At 41.7% G+C, this 22,340-nt stretch overlaps 1 protein-coding gene across 1 annotated transcript in view; it reads left to right on the top strand.

Moving 5' to 3' along the window:
• Window positions 1-22,340, top strand: part of NUAK1 (NUAK family kinase 1) — a 123,971-nt gene that overhangs the window by 42,428 nt on the left and 59,203 nt on the right. The gene's annotated exons all lie outside the window — the stretch shown is intronic.

The following is a 22,340-nucleotide window of genomic DNA, read 5'->3' as shown; positions in this document are numbered from 1 at the left end:
TTACTGGTAATTACTCATGGACCTATTCTGTCCATGGTTGTTTTTCTTATAGTGTCATTACACAGAGGGACTAATCATGTGCACATCAGCCTTGGTCCTGATCAAGTAGGGCGAGATGACAGTCAATGTGAGAGAAACCAGGCAGGGGTTGCTTGTGCTTCTCTTAAGAAGGAAGGTGCCCTACCACTTCTAGGTGATTTGTGGTTTGTGAGGCAGGTCCCTCTCTGATTTGCATCTAGTTTGTCCCTGTCTGGAGTGGCACTGACAAGTTAAGCAACGGTGAACTGGAATGTGGTCCTGAGTGATTACCAGGCCATGACATTAATTCAAGCCTTCTTCCCATCACTTTGTTTTGTTTGAAACCCCTTCTGAGTCGAACCCTATCATCTCAAATAGCATTTTCAACTAATTACTTCCCTGCATTAGATACTTGCATTGAACTCAAAATTGATTATAGATCCTCACGTAAATATTTACTAACACACACATGAATTTTAAGTGACTCAACGAAGTCATTGGAAAAAATATGTTTTGTACTGAAAGTTGGCCTGTCCTCTACTTTTGGCAAAGATATTTTAATTTAATCGATTTTTTTATGTGAGGTCATTTGCCATATGCTTTTTTTTGTTTGGCTTTTTGGCGAAGTCTTCAGGACATATTTAAGTATGAAAGTGGCTTGCACATTTGGCAGAGGTTCTCTGCTCAGAATATTTTTGTCTTCAGTGCTAATTTTGAAGTGTACTAAGTTGGACAGACATTTCTGAGTCTTACAAAAGTTTTCTTGTGTTTCACATAACACACCACATACCGCTCATCTAGCGTTGCGCCCAGAATTGTGTATGTGCACAGCATGTGAATACACAGCACTGCAAGGTGCAGGCCACAAACAGTTTGATACAGACCAGATCGCATCTTGAAAACGTGCATATATTCATCAAAATGGTTACTTCCTGCAGCCATGCTACTTAAGAAGCACAACTGTATTTCTTCATAAAGTGTAATGCATTCAGTATTTTTCTACAACGTATTTATAAAAGAAATTTCGATACAGTAAAGAAATGTTATCCCTTTTCTAACTTGCCAGTAGGGTGTGTTTTTGTGTGGTATTTGAAACTACTAGGAGATGACTACCTGCTTCTCTGAAGAGGGCAGGTTTTTACTAGTATGAAGTAATGATTACTTCCTTCTGTGGAAAAATAGGTGCGACCCTGTGAATGATTCAGTTGCATACTCAAAACGTGTTAGGGTTTGGATGCAAATATCAGACAGTCAGCTGCCTGCTCATCAACACTGGCTTTTCTGGTTTTTGGTTCTAGCTGGCATGAAGAGACATGAAGGCGAGAATATTTTCTCTAAATGAACATCTAGTAGTAGGAGAAGAGTCACACCACAGCTATTCAGTGGCACTCGGAGTTTTGAACATCCACTATTTAGTAAAAGTTGCAGGATGACACAGTTAATGAAGGTTTCCATAGGTTAAGGGCCTCCCAAATCCCACCATTCAAGTCTAAGGCCCCAGAAAGATTTGACAGTACTTCAGATAGCAGAAACCACCATCATAACGGGGTTACTCGGAAAAAGTTCCACCTCAACTATCAGGTTCTTGTAATTTTGCCTGCTGACAGCCTCGGCTGGTTGAGTTGTGAGCATCCTGTCCAGTTCGAGTTGTAACTTTCTCAGCTTACAGACATTTTCAAGTGCATGAAAGCCGGTTTACTGTTTCCTAATGACTTGGGAAGTGAGCAGCTCCAGCTTTGGGTTTAGCCGACCCTTAGTCATGGCCGTGAGATGTGTTGCTACTAAGTGTCTGACCCTTCCCCTGTACCAAAAGTTTGAAGGTAGAAAGAAGTGCTTCAGGACCAGAAAGGATGCTGTCTGTTTGAGCCCAGAGGGGAATTGTGCAAGTTACCCGCCCAACCGGTGCTAAAGTCGAGGAGGAGAATCCCTGCAAAGAACCCTGAAGTGCATTGGTTCTTCCTCACAAAGCTCCAAGTCCATGAGGATTTTCTCTAGCACTTCAGTCCCCAACGGCTGGCTGGCCCTCACCCGTTCCCATAACATCTCTGGGAATCCTAACTTTCAAGGCTTCCTGAAAGAGAGAACTTCATTGCGCATTTTCTGTGCGTGCCCCAACTTAACTTTCCTTAGTTCAGGCCTCTATGCTGCTGGGAGACATCATGCCAGCACCCTTTCCTGTCTTGGGATTCTCGTATACAATTGCCCTCTTTATTTAACTTTTATTTTTAGGGCCTTTCTTCTTTTGGGTTTTTAATTTGACAGTTTTTACTTTTGAGTTTTGTATTTAATGGATATCAACACTTGTTACTAAATGACATCTCCGTTTTTTCCTTTTTCTCCTGTTTTCCCTCTCAAACTAGTCTCTGGTTGTGTTACTGTTTTTTTTCTATCGTTTGACATTTGTATTCACTTCTTGCATGGGTCGTGCTCTGCTTATTTATTTCTGCAACGCACTGTTACCTGCATGGTATACGCCTGAGCTTGGCCAACAGTACAAAAAGCAAAAACTCAGGGATATCCCTGCAGTCCCAGCACTATTTTGTTATTGTCTGGACTGGGCGTTGATGGAAGCTTCCTGGAATTTCCCTTTTAGGCAGCTTAACCCGGGGGTTCTCCTCCGTCCCCGACCTGGCATTGTCTTACTCACATTCTGTTATGCTTTATTTTTAGCATAATCACATGAAAGTGAACCCATTTGTGTTCTGCATATATGATTTGCCAGTGAATCCTCTCCTTTCCCCCACATATTTCAGTAATAAGCCTGGGTTTGGCAAGCAGTCACGACCCTTCCACTAGCAGACAGCGGTTCGCACTGCAAAGCGGCCATCAAACATTTCCACACAGTAAGGCATAATTTGCAGCATCTGCTCTGATTAAGTCGTAGGCCAAGTTGCACAAGAGGGATTTGCTCCGCGAAGATGGAAAACGAAATGTCATGTGAAGGTCGCGTGCAGGTTAGAATTGAAAAGTTCGCATTGTTTGTGCTTCTCTATAGCCTGGCGGTACAAAAACAGAGTGCAGTTGGACTTTCGACATTCAGGAACACAAATATTTTCTGGAATGTTTTGGGGGAAAAACACTATTTTGTATTGCCAAAAGTCCAGCGTGATTTCATAACAGTTCCGTGGAAATTTAAAAATATCCTCCAACGAGTAACCAAAAAATTCCTAAATATGCCTAGCGCCAAAATCTAAAAATATTTAGTAAGCTTATGTTTCTAAGATTCACACGAGGTTTACAATGGAGTGATTGTGTTCAATAGAGAGTTTAGACTTTCAGCTGCATTTTTCTTTTGGTTGTGTCATGCTGCTTCAGGTAGCAGTTGTTACTCAGGTAACTATGTGCAAGGCTGAGGTTTTAGGGTTAGACCTAGGGAGTTATTTAATTTTAAAGCTAAGAATTTATTTATGCGTTTTTATGTAGTGCGAACATTACCCGGAGGTGTCAGAGCGCTTTACAATAGAACAGTATACATAGATATTACAATTGCTCATGCTGATAGTTACGTATTTACATTTAAAATCAAAACAAATTAGATAATGTAAAGGATAAACCGAATTGGGTAAATTTACAGTTACATATTTACAAAGTTGGCGCTAAAGGTCATTAAAGCTAAAAAGGACTGAACTATAATTTTGCTAATGATGTAATTTACTGGTTTTCTGTACCATAGGCTCATATTTAGGCTAGCGATTGTCTGATATTAAGCATGTTGATGTGTAATATGTGTGTGTCCAGCAGTCAGCAAGGACCGGTTTCATGCTAGATTGTCAGGGCAACCACATGGGATTCACTTATGCAAAATTAATATCAGTGGGAGTTATTTACATAATCAGTGGTTGTTCTGAAATTCTGGCTTGAATTCAGGCTTAGTAGACCAATTCTGGACACCCCGGTGTAAGACTTTGGAAGTGTGTTTTCCTTTTTAGTAGCCACCATTGGTAATTTTCAATTCTTTAATTAAGTTTGACAAACAACAAACAATTTTCCTTAAATGTCTAACAGAGAGCTCTTATCACAAGAGTATGAGTTTAATTTATGTCTGTGAGATATCAGTAAAATTATTAGGATAGGGCTGTCCACCTAATTGCATATACCTGTAGATTCACATAGGAAAATGATAGTCTGGTTGCAAACCACTACCTCACGTTCGAGCCTATTACAGAGCCTCATCCTTCTCCATCAGAAGTAGGAAAAAAGGTTGGTGTACATGTGAGATTGTACTGAGCAAATGGTATGCTGGGCTAGTGTAGACAGTCGGACTGCAAATGAAAGAGGCAGAAAGCAGGAGCAAGGAAGGACCTCCTGCTACACATGAGAGCCTCCCTCTACTTCTTGAAAGCCACAGGAGCTGGAGGCCTGTTTTTTTGGAGTAGTCCCACTAGGTCCTAGTTTGGCTAGACTCACTGCTGTTCAGTGCTAGGCTACTCTCCCGGGAAATAGTGCGCACCACAAATCTGCATAACATTGTTGCAACTCTACCTCATTCAGAATAACCAGAACCATCTCTGCTGCTCTTACATGAATTGATACACCTGTTCTGTGTTCTGGGTTATTGTCGTAAGTCCTTGAATTTCCTGAGGAAGGGTCAAGATTGGAAGCAGAGGTTTCTTAGGCAAACTCATTTGAAAAGAGATAATTAACCTCATATTAAAAATTAAGCTTTAGAACCTAGAATAAAGTCCTTTATGTGAAAAAATGACATCCTCTCTGACAGCACGCATTTTTTGCTCTCTTGCTAGGTGCATGAAGATGCGTCAAAAAGTTGCCTTAGTGCAATACGTAATTTATGTTAACTCATGAGGAAGTTAGGATTGTTTGCTAATTCACAAATATATTGATTGGTGCTTCATCTATACTAGCGCAACGTAAACAATGTGTGATGCTTACTGTAACTTGTGTAATCTAAACTTGCAGGGGTTACAAACTTACTATATTTTACCATCCACTTTGTTTTCTTTGTTTTTTTCACTAACCATCTTGAAGTACTTCACCAGTCATTTCACCCTAATTATGCTTGGACCCAATAAGGGTAAATTAGATGTTCTCACCATTGTACCAATCACAATGTGTAACCATTGCAATTCCAAAGTAATGCCCGTAGGACACCAACCCCTATAAACGTACTCATATATTTTCTTGTGTAAGATCACAATACTTTACAATTCGTGCAAATGTGGAGGATTTAGATAATACGCTGCTTTGTGAATCACTTTAGTGTTACATATTTGTAAGTTTAAAAATATAACTAAGTATGTCATACTAACGCCTGGAATAACAATTGTGAATTGGGCCCTTATTAGCCACATCACATTCTAATCATGTAAAATAGAATATGAAAATGTTCCCCCTTCTTCCACAAAAATCAATGGCAACAGCGTCTGTCACCATTAATTTGGTCTTTCCCACAAGATCGAGTTTTATACACGTTATAGTATTCCTTTTTAAGACGACATACCAAGTTCTCATGTTGGAGAAAATTTGTATTCTTAGAAGTATGTCATATTCCAGAACCACATGTTGTGTTATTAACTAAAAGCACAGCAAGATGAAGGATGAGCGGGCAAACTAATGAGCTGACAAAGAAACAAGCTAGTGAAGACTTTTGCAAGACACAAAAACAATAAAATATAACAACACTATGGATAAAAAAAAGTACTGAATAACTAACATGTCTAAGAAAGTCCAGAGCTGTTCTCTTGTTCCTCTATCTTAAACAAGTATTATCTATAAGAAGTAAGCATAGTGCAAACTAACCAGCAGTCGGGATGCAGGAGAAAGGACTTGACACCAGGTCTAGTTTATAGTGCCGCAGTCTGATAGAGATTCTCTAACATAGTCAGCTAGTGCTGTCTTCTAAATGCCTTTTGCCGCATACATGACAGGATAACGTAGATGCTAACTTTCTGTTTAAAATACTTAAAGGAAGTTGTTTGCTAGTCCATCCTATCCAAATTTGCATACGAGTGGTAGAATATTTTCTTTTGTCTTGCCAGCAAAGCTCTCTTAACTAACCAGTTAAGTCTGTCTTCACATTAGTGGTCGGAGAGGTGCGTGTGTTTTTAAAAAGCTGATGTTCAATCCAAACCTCTGCGGACCTGATGTGGTTATAACTAGATGAGTTGTTGGTTCATATTCAAGCAGAGACTCCTTGATAGCAGGATCTGCGATGCTGTGAGTTGTAAGAAGATGCAATGTGTATGGGGGGTGAAAGCTGCTCACTCATTCCATGAGATTATATGGGACTGCCATGGAAAAAATCCAAACTTGAAGTTATTTTCTGGGGGTTGTTGGGGCACTTGTGTGGCGCTACACATTTTTGCCCTGTTCCTACAGACTTTTATTATAGTTGATGCAGTGCGTCGTGCTGTTTTGCATCACGTTGCTTCAAGTGAGCACCATTGCAGCATCACAAAGCCTTAGAAAAATAATAATTTGGTTGAGTGGAAAGGACATTTTCAGTAATAACTATATTTTGCGTCTCTAAACATACATTTAACACCAATGACTACTTGAGCAACATAATATAAAGCTGTGCATATGCTAATGTGCAGTCGGCACACATGAATCTTTCGGCATCTGTTGCATATCAGAGCACACTGCTGTATAAGGCAACCAGTGACCCCGTCTATTGCTCTGGCATATGTTGTTAGTGTGCTCATCCCAGATAGTAAGCATTGCACACCCTCACAGAGTGAAGACTTCATGTGATGCTTTGCGATGCTTTGCGAGGGTGTGCCGGGTGATCCCATACAATGTTTCCTGGGGTCTCCATGGTGGTAGTTGCAGGCCCTTAGTATATTACTCATTGGGCTTCTCCCCTCCCCCAAAATCCTCTCCTCCCGTAGTTTGTAATGACTCTGCTTTACTTTGTTAATCAAGACCAAAAAACAACAGGAGAGCCTCATATATGGTGTTAACAATATAACGTTTGTTTTATTATCCAACTCATGTCTAAGGGCCTCATAACGAGTCTGGAGGTCCTGGGACCACCAGACTCGTGATGATGTTCGTACCGCCTCCAAAGCAGCGGTCCGGCCTCCATTTTATGACCGTGGCGGAGCTGCCACGGTCCGACTTCCGGCACTGCCAGTTTGCCGCCAGTCGACAGCCTGGTGGTGCCAGCAAGCTAAATCCGCCAGGGCAGCGCTGCAAGCAGTGAAAAGTGTGATGGGGGCTCTCGCACCTGACGCACCGCAACATTGCTGCTGGCTCAATTAAGAGCCGGCATCAATGTTGTGGTGTGTTTTCCGCTGTCCCAGCAGGTGGAAACGATGTTTCCGCCTGCTGGTCCAGCGGAAAACGCATAACAGGGCAGGGGGGCGGAAAACCGGAGTGGCAGTTTGCCGTCCTAAAGGGCCCTGAATCTTTATCAGATGCCTCATCAAATGTGGTGTAGCAGAACACAACACACACCATGCCTGAAAGTCAAGAGTTAAACTGCTTTTCTACTGTTTGAATGTTTTTTGTGTTTGAGTCAAAGAACTTTAGCTTCTGCATGTTGCCTACAGTGTTGACTTTAGCTTACTTGCGTTATAATTTTATTGATCTGCCACAAAGAGAACGTCAATTGTTAATATTTAACATGAAGTCTTTTAAACGCACCTGTGGGCCGTGTTAAACCCAACATCAACAATCATTTACTTTTAGAAAATGAGACTTTTTTTTAAATTAATTTTGGAGAACATTGGCAGCAGGGATCGCTCATTACTCATAACAATGTTCTGGAGCTTGACTGCATCTTGGCTTCACATTAATTGTTGCCGGAAACAAAAATACTTCAAACACAAACTTACTTCTGAGGGAGAAACCAGCATGTTCTCTTGTGCCTGGCCCCAGCTCAGAAGTTCTCAGACGGTCCTTCTGCTTTAGGAGCACTACAGATATCTTGTCCTGGGGTGACTTGGCGTGTCATGGACCCCTGTGGGCGGCCATCTAGACTCTGTTCAAAACATTTTTTCAAATTAGTGGATTTGGAAATTGAGTTGTTTGACTTGTACAGTTGCCAGATTAAGAACCCCTTTCTTAGACAAGTTGGCCTGAACAAACCAGCGACACAAAGCCAACCTCTCCTACAAAAACCTATTGTCTACTCTCTTCATTAGATAGCACCGTTTAACAAGTCTGAGTATTGCTAAACTGCAGGGTGTAGCCCCTTGTGTCAAGCTATTCAGTGATTTTCACCAGAAGTCAGAAAAAATGCCAAGGGAACTGTACTACTGGCAAATAGCCAACGTGTTGTGGTGGCTTTTGCCAAAATATACCCACATTAATATTGTGGAAATGCGATATGAAATTAGGGATGCGACATAAGGAAAGGACCTGATTTTTGGTTCCACAAGTTTATAACCTTGAATATACAGGTCCATTCTAAACGCGACCTACTCTCACTTCTTTCATACATGAGGGAACTCCCCAACAACGCCGTTACTTTTAGCGTTCCCTGTTTTAAACCGAAGTCCTAGGGTTACGGCTCCATTTTACAGTGCTCTGCACTTTTCTCTTTGAGCGTTAGTCCAGGAATGCCAGGCTTCTGTACTTGTATCGTGAATATATTTTTATAAACTTTACTACATCAAGATAGGCACAGCCCGGGCAGTAACCGTGCAAGGCAACCTACCACAAAGCTCATGGCAAGTGGCTGCAGTGTGTGTGCTAACACACAATCGCAAACAATCTCTCTCACTCACAAATTTAAAGTTATGTAGTAAGCTACAGGGTTTATGTGCCTGCTGCGCAGCACATCATGTAACCTGGGGGTTGCAGGTTTGTGTCTTTTGTAAGATGGCTCTGCGGTTTACTATTGCAAACCAATGCATGAAACCCTCAAGGTTTAAGATTAAATTCTTGTTGGTGATAACCCAATCTTTCATTCTTCTTTACTTTGTCTAAGTGTTATCAACAGGGTTCCATGACCTTAGTACCTCCCCCATCTCTCTGCTGCATTTCCCAGCCAAGGTCATCGAAAAGTCCATCAACGCACAGCTCCACAAACACATTGAGGACAAAAATATCCTGGACATCGCCTAATCAGGTATCTGGAGCAACCACGGCACAAAAACCACCCTTCTCACTGCCACAGATGGCATCCGTTGCTCCTCGACTGCGGCCAAACATCCGCCCTCATCCTTCTGGACCTATTGGCGGCCTTCGGCATGGTCTCGCATCACACCCTCTGCTCCAGACTCCAAGCAGCTGGCATCCGCGGAAAGGCCCTACAATGGACATGCTCCTTCCTGACCAGCAGAACACAGAGTCAGAATCCCGCCTTACCTGTGAGAACCTATGGAGATCAGTAGCAGCGTTCTACAGGGCTCCTCCCTGAGCCTGACACTCTTCAACATTTACATGGCCCGCTCGCATCCATCATCAGGAACCACGGACTGAGCATCGTCTCCTATGCCGATGACACTCAGCTGATCATCTCACTGACCAAAAACCCCACAACTGTCAGAAGAATTTCCACAACTGGATGGAAGCTGTTGCCACCTGAATAAAGCAGAGTTGCCTCAAACTCCACTCTGTCAAAACGTGAGACTCATCCTGGAACCCTCTGCATCAGCCTGGGATGACTCCTGACGGCCTGCTACCCTTGGCCCCCCCACACCCCAACAAACCACACACACAACCTCAGCTTCATCCTGGATTCACCACTCACTATGACCTGCAAAATCAACTCAGTCCCATCCTCCTGTTTTCACACACTCGGACTTCTCCGGAAGATCTTCAAAGGGATCCCAAACGACTGCCGCAAAACCGTAACCAATGCCCTGGTGAGCAGCAGACTAGACTGCGGCAACACCCTCTATGCTGGCATCACCCAGAAAAACCTGAAGAAACTACAGCACATCCAAAACGACTCCGCCGGACTCATCCTGGAAATCCCCTGCTGCAAACACATCACCAGACACCTAAGAAACCTCCGCTGGCTTCCTGTAAAGAAATGAATCAACTTCAAACTCCTTCTCCATGCATACAAGGCTCTCCACGACCTTCTACTCCCCCGCCAAACCGCTCCGCTCTGCTCAACTGGCAATAGCCACCGCACCCCGCATATGGGAAATCGCGGCTGGAGGAAGATCCTTTGCCTACCTCGTGGCAAGGCGCTGGAACACCTTGCCTCTTCACCTCAAGCAGTCCCCATTGTTGCCTTCATTCACGAAGTACCTTAAGAAAGGGCTCTTTGCCTGAAGCACAGAGGACCAACCTCCCCCTCCCCCCCCCCAGTGCCTTGAGACTCGTACGGGTGAGTAGTTGCACTCTGCAAATTGTGGTTGATTGACTGTTGGAGACATGCTAATGCCTATTGCCAGTGTAAGTACACATACATACCTACATACATACAGGGCACACGTACGGATCTTTCAAATCTCTGTATATGTCTTAGCCAACACGTGAAGTGACACGAGAGTCTCTTCGTTTCCCCTGATGGGCAGCAGTTTCTTGTGCCCAGCTGTGCTACGTTCCACTGACACCACTGTTTTCCACAGCCAGTACACAACTGACCTGAAGGAGTCCTCGAAGTGAGGCACTTGGAGCCTCTAATGTCACTGGGCCAAAGGCTGGTAAAGTGAGGGGGAAGTGTCAGGAAGCAGAAAAAGGAGCGCTGTAATGATGGAGAAGACTCTAGAGACAAGCAGACCTCTGTAATTGTTTCTTCAGCATGCCATTTCCTTGCTGCGGTACCATAGAGTAACATAAGGGATTGCGTATAGCCCCACTCCTCTTCCCAGGGCAGAGGGCTGTGCTTCATGTATGTGTGAAAGGATGAGGGAAGCTCGACACTGACAATGTCTTCTCCCATCTCTCTTGAGAGAGGAGTGTAACATGGCAAGGTGTGGATGAGAGGGACAGGCATTTCGAAGCAAAATAGGGCACATAGGATAGACTGAAGAGAGAAATGGACTCGCCGAGCAACATGGGGGCAGCACAGGCAACATGACAGGAAGATCGAACAGTGCCAGCAAGCAACATTTGTAGCTCAAGTGTGACCTTGGACAACATTTGAATGTGACACTAGCGTCCGCTCCAGGCGGAATTGTTCATTTGATTTAGAAGTATGGGAAAAATTCCACTCCGTGGGCGAAGTTCACAGCTTTGCCCATTACAGGTTTAGAGTTTTGCCCACTGTGTTCTTTGCTTGGAGTGCAGAGTTCCGGCAGAACTCCACCAACCGCTGCATGGTGGAGATTTTTCTTGTGCATGGCTCACCAGTGTTAAGTTGTTGAGCATGAGCAAAGATTTGCATCCCCCTGCATGATTTTCAGGTGCTTGAACTCCTTCCAGCGATATTTCTCAATGCGGGCCATCGCAGCAGGTCCTGACCATTTGCGTTCAGAACGCTGCTGCTGTAATTGAAAATCTACTCATGTGGCAGAAAGACGCAGCACACTCTGGTGTGCTGCATGGTGCCATTTGCCCTGGTTTGTACCGCACGGAAGAAACTCCTGGTGCTAAAAAGCAGCGCAACATGCCTGATTCTGCCCGCTATCGGAACTTTGCGTAATCTCACAGAGTTTTTCTGGAACTGTGTGGAATTCCACGGAGTTAAACTGCGAGTTCTGCCCAGGCCTACTTGCGCTTTAGCTTTTAGGTACCATTGCAGGATGGTCAAGCAACTGTATTCTTGTACTCCAATAAATGGACACTTCACAGTCTTTGCAATGCAAGTGAATCACCTGTTTCTTATAGTGTAATAGTATGAGTGGATTGTAAGGCACATCTGATTCGTTCACCAGCTACTTTATGGCAAGGAATACATTTCCCGAAATATAAATTCCAGTAGCTTTCACATTTTGGCATTAGAGTGTTTTTAAGTTAAACATTTACAAGCTCCATCATGACAAACAACTCATTATAATCGTGACATAATAGACCTGTGTTAACCAGAAAGCACTTTAATTCTGTTTTTCTACCATTGCTTGAAAAGTGCTATAGCTGATGGACAAATAGTCAGCAGTAGACTATTATTAGATGTTCTTTTCAAAATTAACGTTAGTAGCCTTTAACACTTTTCTTATCTGTCTCTGTGGATACGTATTGCACTGTTTCTCAGCTACACAATACTTTCTGTCTGATTTATAAACCGATATTCTAAATGATGCTTAACTTGTGAAAAAAAGCACCCCAACACCTCATTGATCTGATCTGGTTTAGGAGCTCTTCAACCTTGTTGAAATCCACCTTGCTGGACAATGAATCACCTCTTAGTAGTGGAAGGGAGATTTTGATTAGTTCCTTTGATGGACAGGTTCCCGATACGAAAAAGTAGCCACAGTAATGTACTGTGCTAAGACACATTGTGTATTTTGAAGACGTTTGGGTGTAATTACTCACCTAATTCATAAGTGAGACCAGATGGCTGCTCTGTAAGAATGCATTCCATGAATAACCCTACCTCTTTTCTGGGACATCCCTTTTGAGCGCCTTGACGTCTCTGGGCATTTGTTGGCACTGTAAAAATCTTATTCATTTAATTTCTTTTTACATAATTTCATTGTTTCTTATTCTCTTTTACAGCAAGTCTTTCAGGAATAAGCTCTTAAGTATTTCTCAGTAATTGATCTACAACTGTAGTTTAAAAAGCTGTCGTTAAAATCATTGTCATCAATTATTTGCCTTCCAGCTATAAAATTAATCACTTGCTGTCGCTGAAGCCTGGAGGACTTGCATGTCTTCTAAATTTAAGATTTCTTAATAATTCCTTTAAGCTTTACATAGGATTGTGTAGCCTGGGTAACATTTAGGACAGAATTATGCGTGTTTGACCACGTAAACAATGCGTTTTTAGGTCTTCTCAAGGTGGAAGATATTTTAAATTAAGCTACGTTGAAAAAATGATCTTTTGGTCCTTGTGTACTGTGACTTTTGGAAGACAAACTTGTGCGCAGACACACGAATTTACCATTGAAATCTGCCAAACGTCTTATAAGTGAACCTGACAGAAAACAATTAATGCAACATTTCACTGGCTGTGCATTTATAAATATTGAGAGCTTTTAATAAAAGGTTTGAGGGACATCCGATGTTTTGGCATAGCATGTTTGAAAACAGAAGCGCCAGAAAAATCAAGTAAAGAATAATAGGAATATGACATGAAAGGTATTTTAGAAACATTTACTTTGGGTGTTTTTTGAGAAAGAATAATGAAATGAGAAAGAATAATGAAATAGCAGAACAAACTACATTTTACTACAATTATAATTGTTTTATAGTTGTAGACTGTGAAAGAACGCTATATGACATTTTCACATATAGGTTCTCTGGACATCTCAAGGATTCCATGACAAAGTGCCCTCCTTCAGACCTGTTCTCGTTCATATCATGAAATCAAGTGACACTCGTTTACAGCTTTTTTATGTGAAACTAGTGGGACTTTATATATGCAATGGTCAAAAAAGCTAATTTAAATGTTCACATCTTATAAATAATTGACCTTATATTTATCAGTCAAAGGTCAACGTCAATGTCAGTATTAGAGATTTAAAATTATAACCCCTTAAGTGCTGTACAAGGGTACCGTTGGTACTGTGGTTTTAGTAACAAATAAAAAATAATGTTTTCCTGAGGTTACCGAGAATAGTTGTATCCATGATAGCTTTATAATGCACAAGGGAAGCCGATAGAAGCAGGGGTGTGGAATTGATTAAAATATCTACTTGTCCAGGGGACAGGTTGCTTCTCAAATCTACTTGTCCTGTAAAAAGATCTACTTGTCCCTTTGGTGCCATGTAGTGTGGCGACAAATTATGGCAGCAATCTCATTATGTAAGAGCTCTGATAATAGCCTCTCTGATTATGCCAGGGCTACTACCATAGTAGGGCTTGCAGTTTCAATCCCTACTGTAGCAATTTCCTTATTTTGCCACCTTTCTGCATACTGGGGCTGGAGGAAGCAGTAAGCAATAGTTCCAGGGCTGGAATGCCTTTGAGTCTGCAAACCTACTAACCTGCATGTTTTAAAGATTTTCATCAGCTTCTCTCTAATATTTTCCCATAATAAGAAAGGTTGGACATTTACTCCTGACAATGGCAGAATTAGAACTTCTTCCAGGGTTGGGAAGAAAGTGGCTGGAGGGAAAATGAACTTGCAAATGCTCAATAGATTTTCACATGAGCAAATCTACACATCGTATTTACCCATGCTAAAATACAGTTCACAAATATTTTATAGGGGTACGACATATACCATGGGTGCACTTTTGTGACTTTCTTTAAGAATTTGGGGCCACATGTAGGTTGGTTCAGATTTGCGACCCGCAAATTGCGAGTCAGAGCGTCTCGCAATTTGCGAGTCGCAAATCCGAATGTAGGATGGTGTCCCACTGACCATCTGTGATTCGCAAGGGCTTCGCAAATGCCCACCTCATGAATAATCATGAGGTGGGTCGCAATTTGCGACCCCCTTGCGAATGGTGGCCCTCACAGGGATGGTGGCCTGCTGGAGACAGCAGACCACCATGTCTGTGACTGCTTTTCAATAAAGCATTTTTTTTTGTAATGCAGCCCGTTTTCCTTAAAGGAAAACGAGATGCATTACAAAAACGAAAAATTTTACGTTTTCAGAGCAGGCAGTGTAAAAAAATGTTTACAGTGACATTCACAATGGTTTTGCGAAAGTGCTAGCACCAATTTGAAATGGGTGCAAACTGCGATTGGTTTGCGCCCGCGTTCACGGTCACAAAACAATCCTACATTGCACTGCGAGTCGCAATTAGGAAGGGAACACCCCTTCCTAATTGCGAGTCGCAAACCCGTTTTGCGATTCAGTAACCAGGTTACCGAATCGCAAAACTGGGTTTGTGCATCACAATGTGCTTTTTGCAAAATGCTACCTACATGTGGGTCTTGGTCCCTAATTAGGTCTAGTGTTAACAAAGACATTTTGTTTTTATTAAACTTCTATTTCTCTCTCTTTCGGCTGGCTTTACTGTGAGTGATCGCATTCTGCTCTTCCACACGGAGCATATTGGCACACAAAGTAGTTTTGTTCAGTGTCAGGAACTACAGTGGCAATCAGTGACGTAACGAAACTGGAGGGTGCCCCTTTGCAAAGAACATGGAGGAGCCCCCTCTCCAGACTCACTTAGGGCAGGTGCTGTGCCGAAGGGGCCCCCTGGAGGGCGGCTGCGGGGCCTTTGTTATGCCACTGGTGGCAACGTGTGCTTTTAGTTCAAAAACTTTTGGGTTTTTTTTTGCCAGTGTTTGTTACAATGTTGAGGGCCTGGTAGCTCCCACAACAATAAAGTGTTACAAAAGCCATGTCAAAATAAGACACGCATTGATGAAACTAAAAGACTTATAAAAATGTCAGATCAGTTGGCTTTGTCAGTGTTTGTTTATTTTCATGCTTCCCATAATCGTGTTGAAAATGGTTACACTGATTTTCCATTAGAAATATTTTTGGGAAATACTAGCATGCATCAACACATTTTACTAAATGACACTTCATTTGCATCTAATCAGAGAGCATTCTGGGAGCATTATACTTAGCCTCATAGCCTAAACTTTTCAAAAATGTGTATACACGTTTGTTTTTTTTGTACTGGAACCAACGTCAGTAGTGAAGTGTGACCTTAAAACATTTATTTACAGCACTTACCCTAATAATGAAGGCTTTCAAATAATGAACCATAAATACAAGTTCGAACAGCATTGTCTTTTGGAAACACATTACCTCAACTGCAGAGAGTTTCACTCTCTGTAAACAGGCAGCCAAAGGGTTTGTGCTGCAGAGGGTTGGGCCTACTTGTCCCAAGGACAAAGTAAACATAAAAACTTGTTGCCCTTGACCCCAAACAGGATGTCCCGGGCGTCCGGCGATAGGAATTCCACATCCCTGTTAGAAGTATTTTTTTTTTTTTGAGGAACTAAATATTGATTGTTTTACCATGTTAACTTCATTTCTTGGGTATGAAATGTAGAGGAGAGAATTAGGCTTTAGTTAGTCTTCTGATAAAGTAGATCATGTGACATTAGTGATGTGTAATATTACATTGCGGCTGCTTGTCGAAGGAGAAAATTGAACCTTCCCAGTGTGTGATCGTTCAGATTTGGATACCATGTACAAGCACAGATGTAAAGGGAAACAATAAGATACTTTGTAGCAGCAAGCTGCAGTTTAACAGTAACTGCTATTAGAACATCTTGATCTAAAATTAATCTGATTATCAGTGAAATAGAATAAAACTTCTAGATCAGCAGGAATAGCAGCATTTAAAATAGAGAACTGTTCCATTTGTCGGATAATCTGTGTTTCCCGCATAATACGTTGTAGACCTTCATGCCTAATAATGGTTTGGTTTTACCATAAAAACCATACTGGAATGTTTGCATAACACATTTTACAAGTGAGTCATTCTCTCTCTGCACTGAAAAGGTAACATTAGGGATGTTATGGCTGAGATGTAAAAACTGAAAATCGCTTATGTTGGCTCACCTCAGTGCTTATTTCAGGTGCAGTTTGACCCTAGACCCTTAAAAGTTTCTCTGATGCTTAATAATTGCCCAATTGTAGTAGCTGTTAGTTTGTATTCCTGAACCATAAAATACCCTAACAAACTTTTTTTGGGTGATTCATTTTAATTGATATTTTCTGTGGACTTTTGAAACAATTGTGAACTGAAGTCTAGAAGGTATTGAGCAATGACTGACTGTGATCATTTTATTGAATCGGCTGCTTCTTGAACCAGTTTTCAGCTTTTTTTTGCCCAGGCTGTCATGGCAACAGCTAGAAATGTAGTGGTGATTTATGTTCCATCTTAAGTGGTGTGTTAAACGTATGTGATCATGGTCTGTGGTTGTTGGATCATATTTGGTTAAAGACATGACCCATGCAATTGTTCATGACTCCTGAAGAGTTTTACGAACCAAGACTGGTTTCACAAACCTCACTCTCCTTACTGATGTTTTTCTGAGGATTTTGTTTGTATCCCCATTTCCTTGGTCTATGATTCCTGGACCATACCCCTCAAAACATCTTGAAATAGCAGTATCTGACTCTCAAACTGAATGATGGCTGAGGGATACTTCCTCTTCCAGGAATCACCACTGCGAGTTTGTGAGATGGAAGACTTTTAGCCAACCAATATAAGCATATTTTTCCATATCAGATCTTTGGAATCGTAGAGCTAATGGTCCTAATTGTAGACTTTCAAGCCTAGAAAAATACGTAACACAGTTACACCAAATCTTAGAAAGGATCAAATAAAGGTGAAACGGTTCAGAATGTATTAACGATGACCAAAAGTCAATTTCTTTTGGACGGAAGTAGCTTTTAAGTTACAAATGTGTTTGGGTATGTTAGAGAATGGAAGAGAGCTGGCTTCATGAGAGACCTTTTAAATAATTGAGAGTTGTGTGGAATGCTTCAAGGGGGACATTTAATTAATATGTAGCTATTGCCAATGTCAGTTGTTCTGTCTGTTGATCGTAGAAATGTGTTCTCAACCTCAGTTGCACATTCTTTAGGTGGTCCAGGACTTGATTTAATTTTTGAAATATTGGTTGAGGGAATGGATATTCTATGTGTGTACTTTTCATTAGCGTAAAGTTAATATATATACAATGACTTCAGTTCTACCTGATCCACCACATAGATGTTTGTTGTAAAGTCTAATAGCCACACCAAGCCATAACAAAATGCAGAAGTGCGTTATGCAAATATAAAGCAACTTAACATTACACCAATATCTATCCACTAATGTTATCACATTTGTATTTGGAGGCCAATCCTAGCCTGTTCTCAAAAATGTGTTATTGGAGTTCTACAGTTATGGAAAATCTTTGGCGAAGGATCTAACCTGATCTATAAACCCAATTCACATTCCAGACTTTGCAATGTTCTAACAAATTAGCGTGCATTTTGTAAAGCAGGCAAAATATATTCCATTGATCTGCGGTGCGCTTGCTGCTCACAGCAAAAATGTCCATCCCAACAGATCTCTCCACTTCTCTTTCCCTCCAACCATGCCGAGCCATGACTATACACAAAATTGATGATTGGACACTCCAGTGCAGTAACCAGCTAAGCAGAGTATACCATATGAAATACCATAATGGGACCTGCAGGGCTATTCAAAACCATAAAACTGTGCATTTGTCTCTTACTCTTCAATCATCTAACATGCTGCTACCTGTTGCATCCCATAACACGATACTCGCACCTCTGTGGTCATCAGACAACATGGAAACACTTCTCACATAGAAACAAAAACAATTTCCAGCCGCACACAATACACAGTGTAACGTGCTACTCCTCTAGGCAAGCGCTTCAGCCCCACCATAGGGGTAGTACGTGTTGTAATAATGCACTGCAATTCAATCATGTTTATGTATTTTGGTTCCTATGCTCTTGAACAGCAATGGTTTCATTCCATGGCACAAATAAACAAGCACACTGACTGCAGGGATCTCATTAGTTACAAACATTTCGCCTGGGACCTAATTAATGGGCAAAACGTGCTTAAGCTTTCACCTTCATTGTCCAATACAGTGGGAAAGTTTTCGTGGGCTACGGGTAGGACTCAGTGTATCACTAATTGTGTCTTGTCTGCGCAGTCGCAGTGGTGCTAATTGGGATAGCTATGATGTCTGAAAGGGGAGCAGCCGTTAGTGATATTTTAATTGGCTTTTGCCCTAGAAAGAAATTTAAAGGAACCCCAGTAGTCCTATCAATCAGAAAGGTATTGGCCAGTTCTTGTATAGGGGCCGCTCTTGATTAGCCTTTGACCTGACCTTTCTCCTGACCTCTGACTACCATGTTTCTCGCTGGTTTTCCCCTGTGAGCCTGTGCGCACGTGCGCGCTCTTTCACAGCCACTTGGAATTCGTGTTTTGGGCTCGTGCTCAACGCAGCGTGGAATTGAATTGTCCATGGGGATTGTCTGCGTTCTGTTCTCCTGGCTCGAGCTGGATGCAGATTCTGCCTCTATTATCCTGTTGCTGAAAGACAGGCATGGGGATTGCACAGATTTCTTTCAGTGTGAAGTGAATCAGGAATCCGAAGCAAATGCATTGTCGTTTTGAGAGTGTTAATCTCGCAGTCACAGGGGAAGCTGAAATGCATTTCGACATTGCAAATCATTGTTTAAACGTTCACATGCAGTGCAGCTTTTCACAAGAATTATTAGGCGTTTTCAATCTTAACCTTTCCTACGACATTAAAGACATTATTATAAACAAAAGGTGTAATACATTAACGTTATCAAACATATAATCCATTGCGCATTCCAATACATACTTTTTTTTAGGATGGGGGAGAGTCCCTCCCTTTACGTGGTGCCAAAGATGTGCCTCTGTCCTCGTACATCAACTGTCTGATTCTACAAGGGGGTGTGAGCTGTGGTTTAAGGACTCTCCAGAAGTCTCTTCACTCATTACAGGGTGTTTGCACCAAATTTGTGTTTTTTCTAAATCCCTCCCCATTAATCTAGAGTTTGCCCATGCATAGGTTCTCACAGCACACGATTGTGTGTTAACATCTGAATGAGAAAGTCTGGCCTTACCGGGAAATACATATCTCATAACTAAGAGTGCATGGACTAAATGAGCTGTTGTTTTATGTAGGTCTACTTGTCAGTGAACTTTTTCTAAGCACTATACAAATATTACACAAATATTAGCCAGAAGCAAGGCCTTTGTGTTTGATAGAACAATATCATTCAGAGCGTCTCCATGAAGTCCTGTTGAGTGTTTCACCAACTGAGCTGTGTGGTGGGCAGGCCAGCATAAAGCTCATTATTATTTATGAATCGAAGGTGTTCGTTATGCGTATCACTCAATTATCTGGTGGTATGAATTGCCACTCAAACCCTGCTCTCATTCTGAGTCTTAAAGGTTATCATTGATAATACCTGTACAGCAACCCAGTTAGAACTTGTAGCACATAAATCATATTCCAGAACAGAACACACAGTAGAGGTTCACAATGCCCGGTTCAGCAGAGATCTTATGTTTAGATAAATTGTTTCAATAAGATGGTATTTCTCACTGAACCTGCATGGTTTATTTATCCCAAAATGTACCTCATGTTGCAATATTTGTATCCATAACTAAATTCAGATAATTTCAAGAGCTAATTTCGGGATAGGTCTCTGGTTATTTTTTCTTATTAAGGAATTCCGCACTCAGTTCTTGGCTTTTTAGCTAAGTATTAAATTCACCCTAGTTTTCACATGACCATAGCTGAAGTTGTCATAGATCTGAGATGGCTGTTTTACAACAGCCAGGGGATCCAGCTTCTCCTTCCACAGTACATGCCCATTCCTCTTATGCCCATTCTATGTTTCCCTACTACTCCTGTTGATCTAAGATTATGTTTTGGAGCGGGTAGTCATTGCCAGCATCTAAAAAGACCCTTCTCTGGAAATGCCTAGGGTTGCGCTTGCTCTATACTGAAAGATCTAGCTAGCCAGAATTTGTTTTTAGCACTATTCATTGTGTTTATCTTGCATGACACTGGGATTCTGCCCTTGTTGGCCATTGTTTCATCTCATCATTTTGTGCCACACCTACCTGCCCGGCCACGTGGGATCATTGTAGCATCAACAGACAGTGACCACCCAAACTTTAAATGAAAAATTGAACCATGGTTGAGATCTGCAATTATCCTCTAATGTACAGTTGTACAATGTGTACAAATGTTCCAGTCGTTCTTTCACTCATTAACATATTTTCCGTCTAGTCTTTTGCAAACCAATATATAGGGTTCAAACACTGAAGAGTAAATACTAATCAAATTTACCCAACTATTTCCTAATTCAAAGAAGAGTAAATATTTATAACAAATTGAAGGTTTTGTAATCTTGCCTTCTTTTGGGCCAGCTATGCTTCCCATCTTTTTGACTGCTGTTTAAAATGTCAGTGTAACTATGGCCTGATTCAAGAAGAGATTCGTTAACAATTGTTTTGTGGTATTTTTTAGCAAATATTCAATTGCCAATTATTTAATACAAATGTAGACTATAATCCTACAGGATGAGCCAGCCCCGTGTCGGACGCTGCCCTGTAGTGGTAAGATTCACAAACATGAGAGCACTGAATAAAATTTACAGCCAACCTATCGGAGATGGGGTCCTCGTTGCTTTTTTGGCCCGGAAAACCTTGATGTGTCGGGAATCTTGGAAACAGATGTGACCTTGTTGTTTTGTACACGTAATGTACATCATCGCTGAGTCCAACACAGATGCTGTGTATGCCAATAATTACAGAGATATCACATCATGCAAGTGTTATGAAAATGAATTGTGTCGGGAGTCAGCAGTTAGTGTAGCCATTGTGTTTCACGGCTGTGCTTTGTGAAGCACCAGTGTACGAGAAACTTGGACTGTCCTTTGAGCACAGAGTAGGAAAAAAAATATACCCAGAAAACACCCGTCTGCATGTTAGATGTGGAACGTTAAGGGTGTAATCAAGTGCTGTAAGTGATCCCTCTTCCGATTCCCAAGCACAGTCTGACATAATATTATACAGAATGCGCCTTCCAATTTAACATTTTGTTCCGTCCATATGGTATTACTGCTTTCATGTCTCCCCTTATTGTATGGGTTAGTGCTGCCTTTCATCCTTCTAGTTCATTAGTTCCACTTCTGCTTTTTCTTAACGTGGCATGCAAACATACTTCCCGGTTGTCCCACTCAAGGATCGACAATCATTCTACAAAACTGTAGCAAGGTAATGCTGACTTCCAGCCACATGGCATTCATTGAATGCCAGCACTGCCCCTAGAGCAGCAGCCATACCATGAGTAAATGGACGTGCTACTTGTGAAGAGCCAGAAGGACTGACCTACTAGCACTTCTGTAATCTTGAAAGAGGCTGGCACACCCACAGTCATGTACTTCACAATCAGTAACGTGGAGCAACAAGGGTGCAGGTATAGGTTATCTTTTCAGATAACTGTAATCTAACACGAAGACGCATATCAAGAATTGATTTTCAAAACATACAGTTTGGAAAAGTAGATAAGCCGTCTAGATGATGGAGCAGCAACAGCAGGAGGCAGCTTGCCTCTACTGAGAGCTCCACTTTTATTCCATTTGCACCAGTTTTTAGCCCTTCTGTACCTAGTGCCTTTCTGCAGTCATGCGTGCTGTTTGTTGCCTTTTGAGGGCGGGTTCTGGAGCTGGCGATAACTGAACTGCTTATGGTCACAGCAATAATTGTAACAGGTGCCTTTGTTTTGTGTTTCATTTAATGTAATTTTGAAGGAATCATGGGCCAGATGTAGCAAAGGCGTTTACCCCTTCTGTGTCTGTGGGAAAAAGTGTTCGTACATATGGCCCCATATGAGGTGTTGGTATGCTGTGCAGTCAATCTGGATCT

The sequence above is a fragment of the Pleurodeles waltl genome, chromosome 4_1 (genome assembly GCF_031143425.1).
Source record: "Pleurodeles waltl isolate 20211129_DDA chromosome 4_1, aPleWal1.hap1.20221129, whole genome shotgun sequence".
NCBI lineage: Eukaryota > Metazoa > Chordata > Amphibia > Caudata > Salamandridae > Pleurodeles > Pleurodeles waltl.
The sequence above is the reverse complement of the archived record's forward strand: the minus strand, read 5'-3'. Positions and strand labels throughout refer to the sequence as shown.